The sequence below is a fragment of the Xiphophorus maculatus genome, chromosome 17, assembly GCF_002775205.1.
Source record: "Xiphophorus maculatus strain JP 163 A chromosome 17, X_maculatus-5.0-male, whole genome shotgun sequence".
In the NCBI taxonomy this organism is placed as follows: domain Eukaryota; kingdom Metazoa; phylum Chordata; class Actinopteri; order Cyprinodontiformes; family Poeciliidae; genus Xiphophorus; species Xiphophorus maculatus.
In genome coordinates, this window is record NC_036459.1 from 5,296,552 (window position 1) to 5,307,539 (window position 10,988).

The window sequence follows — 10,988 nt, forward strand, 5'->3', positions numbered from 1 at the left end:
TTACTGGTGTGAAATTTAGAAAACCGAGTCAGAGTTCTTCTGGTGCTGCAGGTGAACAAATAAAAAGTATTTTCCTCTGAGAGTGTGTGTGGGCGTGCGGGCGCGTGCTTGTGTAATAGCTGTATTACTAAACCAGATTATATTTTCTTCTTTGTCCTTGACATAGATTCCTGCAGCTGCGTTCGGCAGATTCCACCCCTGGACACAGTGTCCATGTTGCGTTCAACGTCTACCTGTCCGGTTCCCTGAATCTGCTGGGTCAACTTCCATTAACGTCCTCTGCTCAGTCTCTGCAGAGAGAGGATGCAAAGTGGGCAGCAGAGGATGGAAATAGATTTTGGTTCAAACAGCCCTCAGTTCCTCGCCTCAGACCATTTTGACTAATGAGCCCATATTGCTGAGGGGTTAATTCCCAAAGGGTGCACATGGAGAACGCCAGTTCCCCCTTCTCCTTGCCCCATTTTTCTGTCTGTGTGACTGCATGCCTGCATGTTTCAGTGTCTGCCCAGTGCACTGGGTAGCTTATTTCTTTTTAGGTCGCAATCCAAAATTAAAAGTAAAAAACGGGGTCTCCTATGCTGAATGACTGTCTCATGTTACATCCAGAAACATCAGCACAAAAGTTAAACTGCTGATCAAACCCCATCGAGGCACGATGTTTGTGACCCAAAATGTTGCTGCAGGACGAATCCAATACTGCTGAACTTGCTCCGAGTTCAACCTTTAACCCCGCATTGCTAAAGCTGATCAGTGGAACAATGATCACATGCTTTTCTGTGTGGAGTCAACCATTTGCTGTTCCTGGAATGGAGCATCACAAAGCCTGACCTTAGATAGTAAAAATTGACAAACAAACAAGGAAAAGTCCAGTTGGAAAGAGACGAGGACGACAACAGATTTGCAATATGTCTGATTAACCATTAGCAGACGGCCAAAGGTTGAGCTTCACTTAAAGATAAGCATAGGCAGTTCAGAGGTTAACATAACATGAGCTGCTGAGTCTAACACAATCCTATTTCACAAGATGTTCTCCTTGAATCTATACAGTTCTGAAGGATAACAAATTTCTAAAACGTACCTGGCACTAATGAGCTGATTGATTTTTGCTCTCTTTTATAAAACATATAGGGTATTGCAAGGTACAAGAAAAATAGAATAACAGTATTGTTAAAAACAGAGCTAAAAATGTGCATTTCTGATTTGATTTTGTATTTGCTAAACAGAGGTGCATACTGGCAATCTGAATAATTCATTCACGTCCTTTTCCACAGAAAAAAAAGCACCTCCATCTGTTGGCTCCTATACATGTTTTAGGTTAAAAGATAAATAGTCGAAACTACATAATAAAGACGTGTTCAAATGTGAGCATCTGGAGTCACGTGAGTCCCAGTCTGCTGAAACTCGAGGGACTACGGGCATGTTGTGACTCCATGGTCACTCAGAGTGTCGGCAGGTTGCCACGACCACCTGAATGTCTCCTTGGCACGTTTCCTGTCATTTTGCTGTAACGGACACGGCCAACAGGACACAGACCTCCCCTCACCTCACTCTGTCTACTGAAATAACAACTCGTTCTTTTTCGGTGTCTGAAAATGTAATCCATGTTTGCTAATATTCCAAAAGCTGCTCAGTCTCATGTGTACTCAAGAAAGAGAGAAATTAATACATAAAGAAAAATCATTTCTCATATTAGGATTTCCAATAAAAAGTATCTGCACTTAAATACGATTATCAAATTTCTAAGCACTTCTCTCTTAAATTTAACTGTGTTAGTTCATCTCTAAATTTACCTTTAGCTTTCAAAATGTGTCGTCTTATCAAGTTTGTTATCTCAAAATATCTTAAGACACCTTTACATTTTTAACGTACTTTTTAAAATATTTTTCATCTCTAATTTCTTCATTAAGTTCTGCAGATTTCTGCATTTCGCTCGCCTGTACAAGGTATTAGATTTCTAAATAAATGTTGACCCCTTTCTCATTTTTAGGAAGGGTTTTACGATTATTTCTTTTCATGCTTTTAAAATTAGTAGATATTTTGAAAAGCTGTCCAATTAGGATAATTTGAGTTTAAGAAAAGAAATCATAAATTCTCAGTCGGAGCAATTCTGTGTAGATGCAGAAGTTTGCTTGACCTCTGCATTGTTTGAGAGAAAGAAATGATAAAAAGATAAAGGCAGACATAAAAAATCTGATAATAAAAGACAATGAAATAGCAGATTTTCATTAGATTATGTCCTTGTAGAATAGAAATATTATGGAATAAATCAAATAAAGAGCTTTTTTCTGACATACTTGCATTCCGTACTTCTGTCTAATCACACATTTACAACAGTTATAATTTTTCCGATATTAGGAAAAAAGAAGGTCCTTATTTCTTCTGTGGCTTATTTTCTCTCTATGTGACTCAGCAGCTTATGAAAGCAGTCAGCTCTTACATAAAAACAGTCTCTGTCTCATTTTGTGTGCTTCATAGGCCTATTTTTAATTTGGTGGTATGAAATCATCAGACTCATATGAGATGGAAAATAAGCTGTAAGATATCTGTGGAAATTATTTGTTTTTTTGCCTTTTAACCACTTGAATGCTTGATGCTCCACCCTGTGCTGCCACCTACTGTAGGGGGGGGGGGTCATTTTAAACTCTTGGTCTCTCTTGAATAAGCTCTTTTGTATTTAAAATGGCTTCCCACTGGGCTAGAAACTGGATTAAACATGAGTTTTCATCTTCTGAACAAGCTTTTCATTCTAAAGATATTTAAATTGTGGTGTTTGACCCGGGGTGCGACACCTATTCCCGGCTCGTTTAAATGACAAGGATATGGTCTCAATGCAAATCAGTCAGCATCCTGATTACTCAGCTACACCCACACAAGTTCCCATATTCAAGTTGGAAAAATTCTTTGAAGTTCCGGCCTCCAACGGGAAAAATTTTTTTAAAAAAAATGCTGAAATGTTTACACTTGAGTCACTTCTCTCAGCAAAACGACCAAAGCCAGAATTCCTTCTCGTGGGAGCCCAAATTACTGCCTATTCCTTTGCTTTCATGCACACGAAACACTCTCCTAATCTGATTTCTCTCAGTTGCATCCTGTGGCTCACACCAAAACACACCCCGGGAAGACTGGACCCTCGTCTGGTGTCGGCTTTGCCTCCATGTCGGGTGCAGAGAAAGGCTGGCGGATGAAGATTACCTCCTAATTCCCTCCCCGCGTGCTGTAAACTGACATTTATCCGTGATGCATTTTCTCTCTGTGAGTCTGTGGGGCTCAAATGCTCCACAGACACATAAACACTTTCACTTGCACACAAGTTGAACACCTCCAATTAAAAGGGGGGCTTCGTCAAAAGCTAAATCCCAACCCATGACTGGCCTCCCTTTCGTTTTAAGGGAGATCAAGTGCCTGAAAATCCTTCTTAGAGTGAGTAAACTTCTGCTGAAGTGGGGGTGAAATTACAGCTAAGAATGACCACTGGTAGGATGATCTGCTCGGAGTATCGTCCTTATTTCTTTCTCCCCGCCACCGAAAATGCCGGTAGGCATTTTTGAGGGGTTCTTCAATGTGACGGACACCTACAAGAGTTTCTTCTGACTCTGCCACCTGAAATTTTCAAAACCCCAGACCCAACATGACCAAAACACAGCTAATAGGAGAAGCTGTCCACAGCACTGGATCGATGCTGCATGCAGCCCACATCAATCAGCCAGCAGCAGCAGCTCTGTCCAAGATGCTGCCCACACACACACACACACACACACACACACACACACACACAAATCCCCTCCAGGTGTAATTGCTGACCATCACACTCGGCAGTTGGACCACAGAGAGCTGTTTTAGACTGACAGCCTCTGAACCCACGGCCTCCGCGAATGCGTCACTCGACAACAACTGTGGTCCTTTTCTCCAAGCTATCAACCTCTGCATCAGACAGAATCAAGATAATGCACCGCCACCCCTAAAAGACCTTTTATGTGGGGGTCTAAAAGCTGTACAAAAGAGACCAAAATAGTTCCCCTTCACCCCATTAAAAGTCCTCTCATATCTGATTTCCATTAACTTATCAGTGCATAGGGAATTACAGGAGCTGAAACGAGGATTGTTTAAGGAGCAACATTTGAGTCTCACTCAGTTGGCCAACCTGTAATCGGAGCTGCCAGCCATAAGACTTAATATGAAACATGTGTCGCAATGTGCCCTTTCCTGAAACAAATGCCGTGCGGCATGATCTAAATGCGGACCAGTAATAATCAACACCTTACTGTGGTATCAACTTTAGTTGAGCTGCACAAGTTCGGCCCTTTGTCTTTTGTTGTCCACTACTGCCCCCTTGTGGATTTGGATGTTCAGCTGCCATTTTATTAAACTGTATTGTTTGGAACCTGTTCGGCCAGTTTGAAGCCAGAGTGCTTCCTTGACATAAGCAGCTCCATGAATTACAATGTCACTGAAATGTTAATTTATTATAGTTATTCCACTCAAAGAAGATTCAATACACATAGTGATATATTTTCAGAGTTCCTCTTCATTTTGATTATTAGGATTACAGCACATAAAAACCCATGGCCATATCAGGCCAGTCAAGCACAGACAATATTGTTTGTCCTACACCAGGGTTACCTAAGCCCAGTCTGAAAACTTTCAGATGCATCCTTTCTCCAACAAACTTGATTCGTTGGAGAAGACCCACAGAGCTGAATAAACTCTGTGGGTCTTTAAGAAAAATTGCAAAACAGTAGATGACTAGATAAGGACATCGTGAGCTACATAAATAATCTGAATTGACGGTCAGTGACAGCTGAATCCTTCAGAGCCACAAATCACAACATAAATGTCATCTCAAGGTATAAATAGAACATTTATACCTTCTATAAATGTTTCTATAAAAACATTTATAGAAGGTAAAGAAAAAGCTGATTTTAAGCAGCACATCCCTCATTCACTAAGATGACTTCTGCTTAGGTTGAAGTAGTGACAGAAGGTCACTACATAGCTGCATCTACTATATCAATATGGCCCATATTTTATTCAAAAGTGAGTAAAAAGATGACATATCCAAATGCAATAGTTTGTGTATAGAATCTGATGTTTCTGTTTGGTAAAGTACCGTGAGACATTTGCTGTGAATCTGCACCAAATTCATATTCACTAGTGTAAAATCTTTCAAAAAAAAAAAAAAAATCCCTGTAACTCTGTAAAACAGGGGTCATCAAATCCAGCCTTGAAGGGGTGGTGTGCTACAACTTTTATTAGACGAGTCTCTGGTTCAACATACCTGAACAAAAGGCTGAATCACCTCCTCAGTATGCTGTCAAGTTCTCCGGAGTCCTGCTAATGACCTCACTATTTGACTCAGGTGTGTTAAAGCAGAGACTCACCTAAAAGTTGCAAGATGCCAGATCTCGAGGACTGGAGTTGAAGAACCCTTCTGTATAATATCAACATTTTTACAAAATACATAAGACATACTGGATTATACTGTTCTATTAGAATGCTGCTCTAAATTGTTTCAAAACAGAAAGTCAAAATGCTGAAATATACTAAAGGTTTTAAATTACCCTCCTACCAGTAGGTCATTACATACCAAATTATAATTGTCTTTTTGTCCCCCCCCCTTAAGAACATCATAACATTTGGTCCATTAGATTTTACTTAAACCTTCAAGCCTTTTACATGCTTTTGAAACTAAGCAACCAAGGTACTTTTTATGTTTTATGCACCATTACCTTCCTGTCAATTTTTTTAATTTCACATTTTCCATAAGGGAAAATTTACCATGTATTGTAAAAACACAATTGTATTTAACTGCACAAAAGACATATTTTTTTTAAATTATGTTTCTGCCATTTTTGTGTGCCAGTACCAGATGAAATCCAATAGTAAAAATCTGTTGAAATTACAAGCATAAGCCTCTAAAAAATCTATACCCGTCCATTAAAAGAGAAAGGATACTAGCTATACTGAGTTTTAGAAAATGTAATATTTGTGTTCAAGTTTATAAAGTCAAGCTAAACCTGTTAAATATGGTCACATAAACATAAAAGCTTCCAAAATCACAAACCACACTAGGTACATTTTAATACAAATTATAAAGCATTTATTAAATATTCTCTTTAACAGAATTACCACATATAAATTTTATTCTCCGCAACAGGTCAGGATGAAGTGGCAGTAAACGTCACCATGTGTCTGTCAGTCACGTGAAAACGGACTTCCGTGTGCTTCTCGCCCAGCCGAGTCACGTGTTCTGCCAATGGAGACCTGGAAAACGCTCAGACAACAGTGACTGTGGGGAGCACTGCATCACAATGCAGTGCAACAAATAGTACACACTTCCCCGGTTTACCTGGATTTTTCAATCCGCGGACCGGATGAGAACTGAGGATGTACGCGGTTTAGTCGTTTCCTCTGGACGCCGCCACGAAGAGCTCAGCAGCGCCCCCTACCGGACGGGCAGCGTCCAAAAGCGCCGCTGTGGGACAGATAAAGGCCCAACCATGAATCATGAAACAGACCACACAACATGAGCTGGGCTACAAATCAACACAGCACAAATGCATTCATCTCAGATTTACAATAGTAACTCTTCACACCTTCTTTCACATTTGCTAGTGATCAGTCATTGAGTCTGCACAGCTGGTCGGAGCAGTTCCACAGCGGAATGTGAACCAGTTCATTCCGGTTTCCAGGCCAAGTCGTAGAGCTCCTCAAAGTCTCGGAGTTGGTATTCCAGAATGTCCTCGAAGCAGGAGTCCAGAGCCGCGGACACGCTACTGGGAGAGAGATTCTCACAGTAGATGTGACCGGTTAATTGACCAGGAGCTGATTTTATCACGGTGTCCATCTTCATGTCTTCGTACACATTACTCATTAGATACTGCGTGGTGTTTCTAGGCGCCATCCCCCCGGCTGGTGGTGGATTCATACAGGCCGCAGCAACACGCTCATCATTCCTGGACCCTCTTTTTCCCTTTTTCCTCTTCTTCTTCCCAGAGTCCATAACAAACGGGCCGAGTTTAGCCCGATGAGCTAACCTCTGGTCTTGACTGGGGTGTTTCCGGGCGGCTGCGTTGTTTCGGTTCTGCTCGTAGGCCCATTTCGCCGCTCTGGGATCACAAAACTGCGTCCACGTAGCTGTAAATCCATGTCGCAGACACTCAGGTTTAGGGAATTGTGTGGTTTCAGTATCCATGATCTCTAAACACATTTCCTAATCGAAAAAAAGGCCACGAGAAAAACTGCAGTACCTGTTAAGAGTTAGTTGATAGGTTTTGTAGCTTCTTTCGGAGACCAAATAAACTCTCGGAAATAAAAAAAATATTCCAAAACAGCTTGATATCAAAAAGTTCTCAGAAATACATCAAAAGTATATCAGATTTAACTTTACTTGCTCCTATCGGTTCCACTGCCGTGCCCTAGAGCCGCTACAGAGATATGTCTGCTAACGCCTGAACAACGTTGCATTTGATTAGAGGAAACCACCCCGTTCCTTTCTTTGGTAGCGTCGCAGAGTGGAGTGCCCCCTAGAGGTGTGGAGGAAGACAAACACGCCAAGAGTTTCTGTCTGAAAACTTCTGACGATTATCCTTGAATCCTGCAGGACTATTATCATTTCAGCGTTTATTTGCATATAATATTCACCACACTGCAAGGGTACACAACTAAATTAATTAGCATATCAGCATCAAAAAGGTAGTTATTTCAGAAAATATATTCATATACTTTTTGTATTTTGCGAATTTGTTACTCAGAGTAATGTATGTAACGTGTTTGTTTCTGTGGTTTTGGTAGAGACCATCACGGAAAGAAAACATTATTAATCAGACTTAGAATTTAGGCAGCCAGTGCTTTAAAAGCTATCCCAAAGTGTTGTACAATTCTTTTGTGTTTAAGCCTCAGCCATACTGGAGACATCTAATCTGGGTTTAGCAGAAAAATGACTGCACAGTTGCTATAGAAACACAGAAACACAGTTTGTGTTTCTATAGTTTGGAGGAGAAGTGAAAGAGGACAGAACCCAAGATCCGTGAGTTCTTGGTAAAATTTCAAGTGTTCTCTACTGTTTTATTATGCCCACAAAAATCAGGCGGTAAATAGCGGTTCATGTTATGCTCATCATGAACCGCTAGATGGCAGACTCCCATAATAAAATACATGATGAAGAAGTCTGTGATTGCTGCAGAGGGGACGAATGATAGAAGCGCATTGTGCCCTAATCCCGAATGTCTTGCAGACATATGTTTTCCTCAAGGGCTCTTATGGACTCTGAGTATATTTGGATATGTCCCAGAGATCATTTGCATAAAAGTGTTTTGTAATGGGATTGGAAGTGGCTAAAAATGCTGATTTTAAACTTACTGTTTCCTTTAAAAATACTATAAGTTAGTTACTTACTTTTATGAATTACTATAGCTGAAATCTACTTTTTTTTGTACATTTTAATACTTTGTTATAATATTGTAAGTAGACTTGCAAGTTCATTTAGAAAATTACTTGCAGCATGCTCTTTACTAGATTGCAATGTATTTACAAAATCACAAGACAGAATGTTGAGAACTACTTTCATATAATTACACGACATTCTAAAGCATGTCGTATAGTGCAATACATGCTTAAATTACTAAAGATGTGCATTTCAAAAACAAAAAGCTTCTATGAAAATCAAACTATTCTCAACGGACAAAACTGAAAGAAAACAATCATTTGCGTATAAGATGCAAATGATTGCATTTCAGATGCAATCATTTGCACAGATGAATCATGTATGAATCATTTGCACATATGAATCAAGATATTCTTAGAAACAATCAAAAATGGCCCACAACTAGCCTCAAGGATAAAGCATTTCTTTGTCAAAAATGGTAGAGATGTAAAACAACACATTAGTGTAAAGATTTGTAAAAAAAAACCCAAAACAAAACAAAGGGCACATCTTTGGAACCAAACATAAATATCTAAAAAGAAACAAAATAATCTGAGTATGCGTTACTGCAATCAGACAGGTGAAACTGATCCAGAACACTGTCGCTCACATTTCCTAAACTCCCTTCATGCTTCATGCAGCGCAAAGAATACACTATAAGATATATAGTGTATTTTGTTGTATCAACCTTGCAGACGACTCAGGTCTTCTGGTTCACGTCTACAGATCCCCAGATTCAAAACCAAACATGGAGAAGCACCATTCAGTTTTTATGTTCCTTTAATCAGGAACAAACATCCCCAAAAAACTACAAATCTCCTGAAAGACTCAGTTACTTTAAATCAATGATTAAAAAAACAACAACAAAAAAACACATTTGTTTAGAGCTGCTATTGATTCCTAACAACTGGAAAATAGATTCATTTTGGTCTGAATTACAACTTTTCATGATTTCTCTTCATTCTGCCGCTGAAATTCAATGTTTGAAAAGCAGAAATAACCCTGACTCTGTGGTACTGAAGTGGAAGACGACTCTCAGGATCTGTATAGCGGATCTGGTTTCAGGTCTCCTGAATAATTTTGCAGGAATGATTCAGGAGAAGGTTCTGTGTAGTTCATGATAAGCGTTGAATCCCTTTGACTTCTACAAAATCAGAAACTACAAAATGATACCAGCAGAATCCAAAAACAGTCTCGATTAAAAACACAGCACCAAATGGGTTCTCCTGTACAATTAGTACCTCATTGGATTGTACCTCATTTTTAATAGCATTAAACAAGCAAAGAGAGAATGCAATCAGAAGATTGGACATTGTTCTGGACTGGCAAAAAGAAAGCAGGTTCATAACGCTCATGGAGACTGGGAGATCTGAATATTTATCTGATCATTCAAAGCACATTGTGCTCATCGCCAACAAAAATTTCCTTATTTGTTGAAGATGAGATATCTACTCATAAAACTTCAACACAGTCCATAGATTAGATAAGAGTTTTAAATTGGACTTTAGTAAATTCTACCAGATATTACTACAGCAACGTGTAGTAATATCACGTAGGTCCACAGTATACATTTGCAAAGGAGTGCATGTGAAAGGAAGAAAATGAAACATGGATTTTATTTTTCATTTTTCCCTCCAATGCACTAGTTTGTGTTGGTCTTCAAACTGCAATGAAATACAAATAATTAAGCCTTAAACACCAAACAGAGAGAAGCAGTATTCAGCTCTACTGTATGCTCTTCTAATCTGGAACAAACTTCCCGAAAACTGCATAACTGCTGAAACACTGAGCATCTTCAAATGAAGGATACAAACCATTTTTTTTGTGCCTTCGATTAAAAATAAATACAGATCGATTGTAGTCTGTATTAAAATTTTTCTTTATCGTCCTTTGTTATATCAATGCAATTATGTGATGCTTGTCTGACGTTTAACGTTTTCATCATGTAAAACACTTTGAATTACATTGTTGCTGCAAACTTCTGTGTACAAATAAACTTGTATTGTTATGCCTGGTATATAACATGGAAAATATGTTTCCCAGTGGAGTTCAAAGTTAGAACATTCTACCCTCTATAACAAGAAATTACTTGCAGAAATATACAGGCTCTGACATGACCGACTTTCACATTCAGCTGTGAGATATTTGAGGTTTTTCAAGTCATTCTAAAAGTATAAAGATTTGTCTTGTTTGGAACTTTCTGTCACTTGCTTACCAGGAGTTTTACAAGGCTCCAGTTCTGCTTTTCATATTTATTTTTGTGCCTCTTTATGAGAAAAACAGAAGTCTGTTAATAGTAGATGGTCCTACAGTGATATAAAAGTCAAACAAATTCCTTTTGCGTCATGAGTTTTTTTGTTGCAAAATTATGTCTTCAGCATATTCTTTAAAAAATTCAGTGATGCAGATGGTTATGAGTACCATCTGCATCACCTTCCTAAAACAAAACACAAAAACAAACGCAAAACACAGACTTGGTTTAAAATGTACGTTCATTGGTAGCTGACTTCAGATGAGGAATGCAACAGCTGGAGTTATTCTGTTCAGACTGTAACTCGATTGGAAT

General features: G+C 39.1%; 1 long non-coding RNA gene across 1 annotated transcript; it reads right to left on the reverse strand.

The window, feature by feature from the left end:
• Positions 1–6,080: 6,080 nt before the first annotated feature.
• LOC111611787 lies at positions 6,081–7,466 on the reverse strand. The gene is made up of 2 exons (XR_002754231.1): positions 6,594–7,466; positions 6,081–6,472 (listed from the first exon to the last, which is right to left on the reverse strand). It is a non-coding gene; the product is annotated as an uncharacterized LOC111611787 (long non-coding RNA).
• Between the last annotated feature and the right edge of the window lie 3,522 nt (positions 7,467–10,988).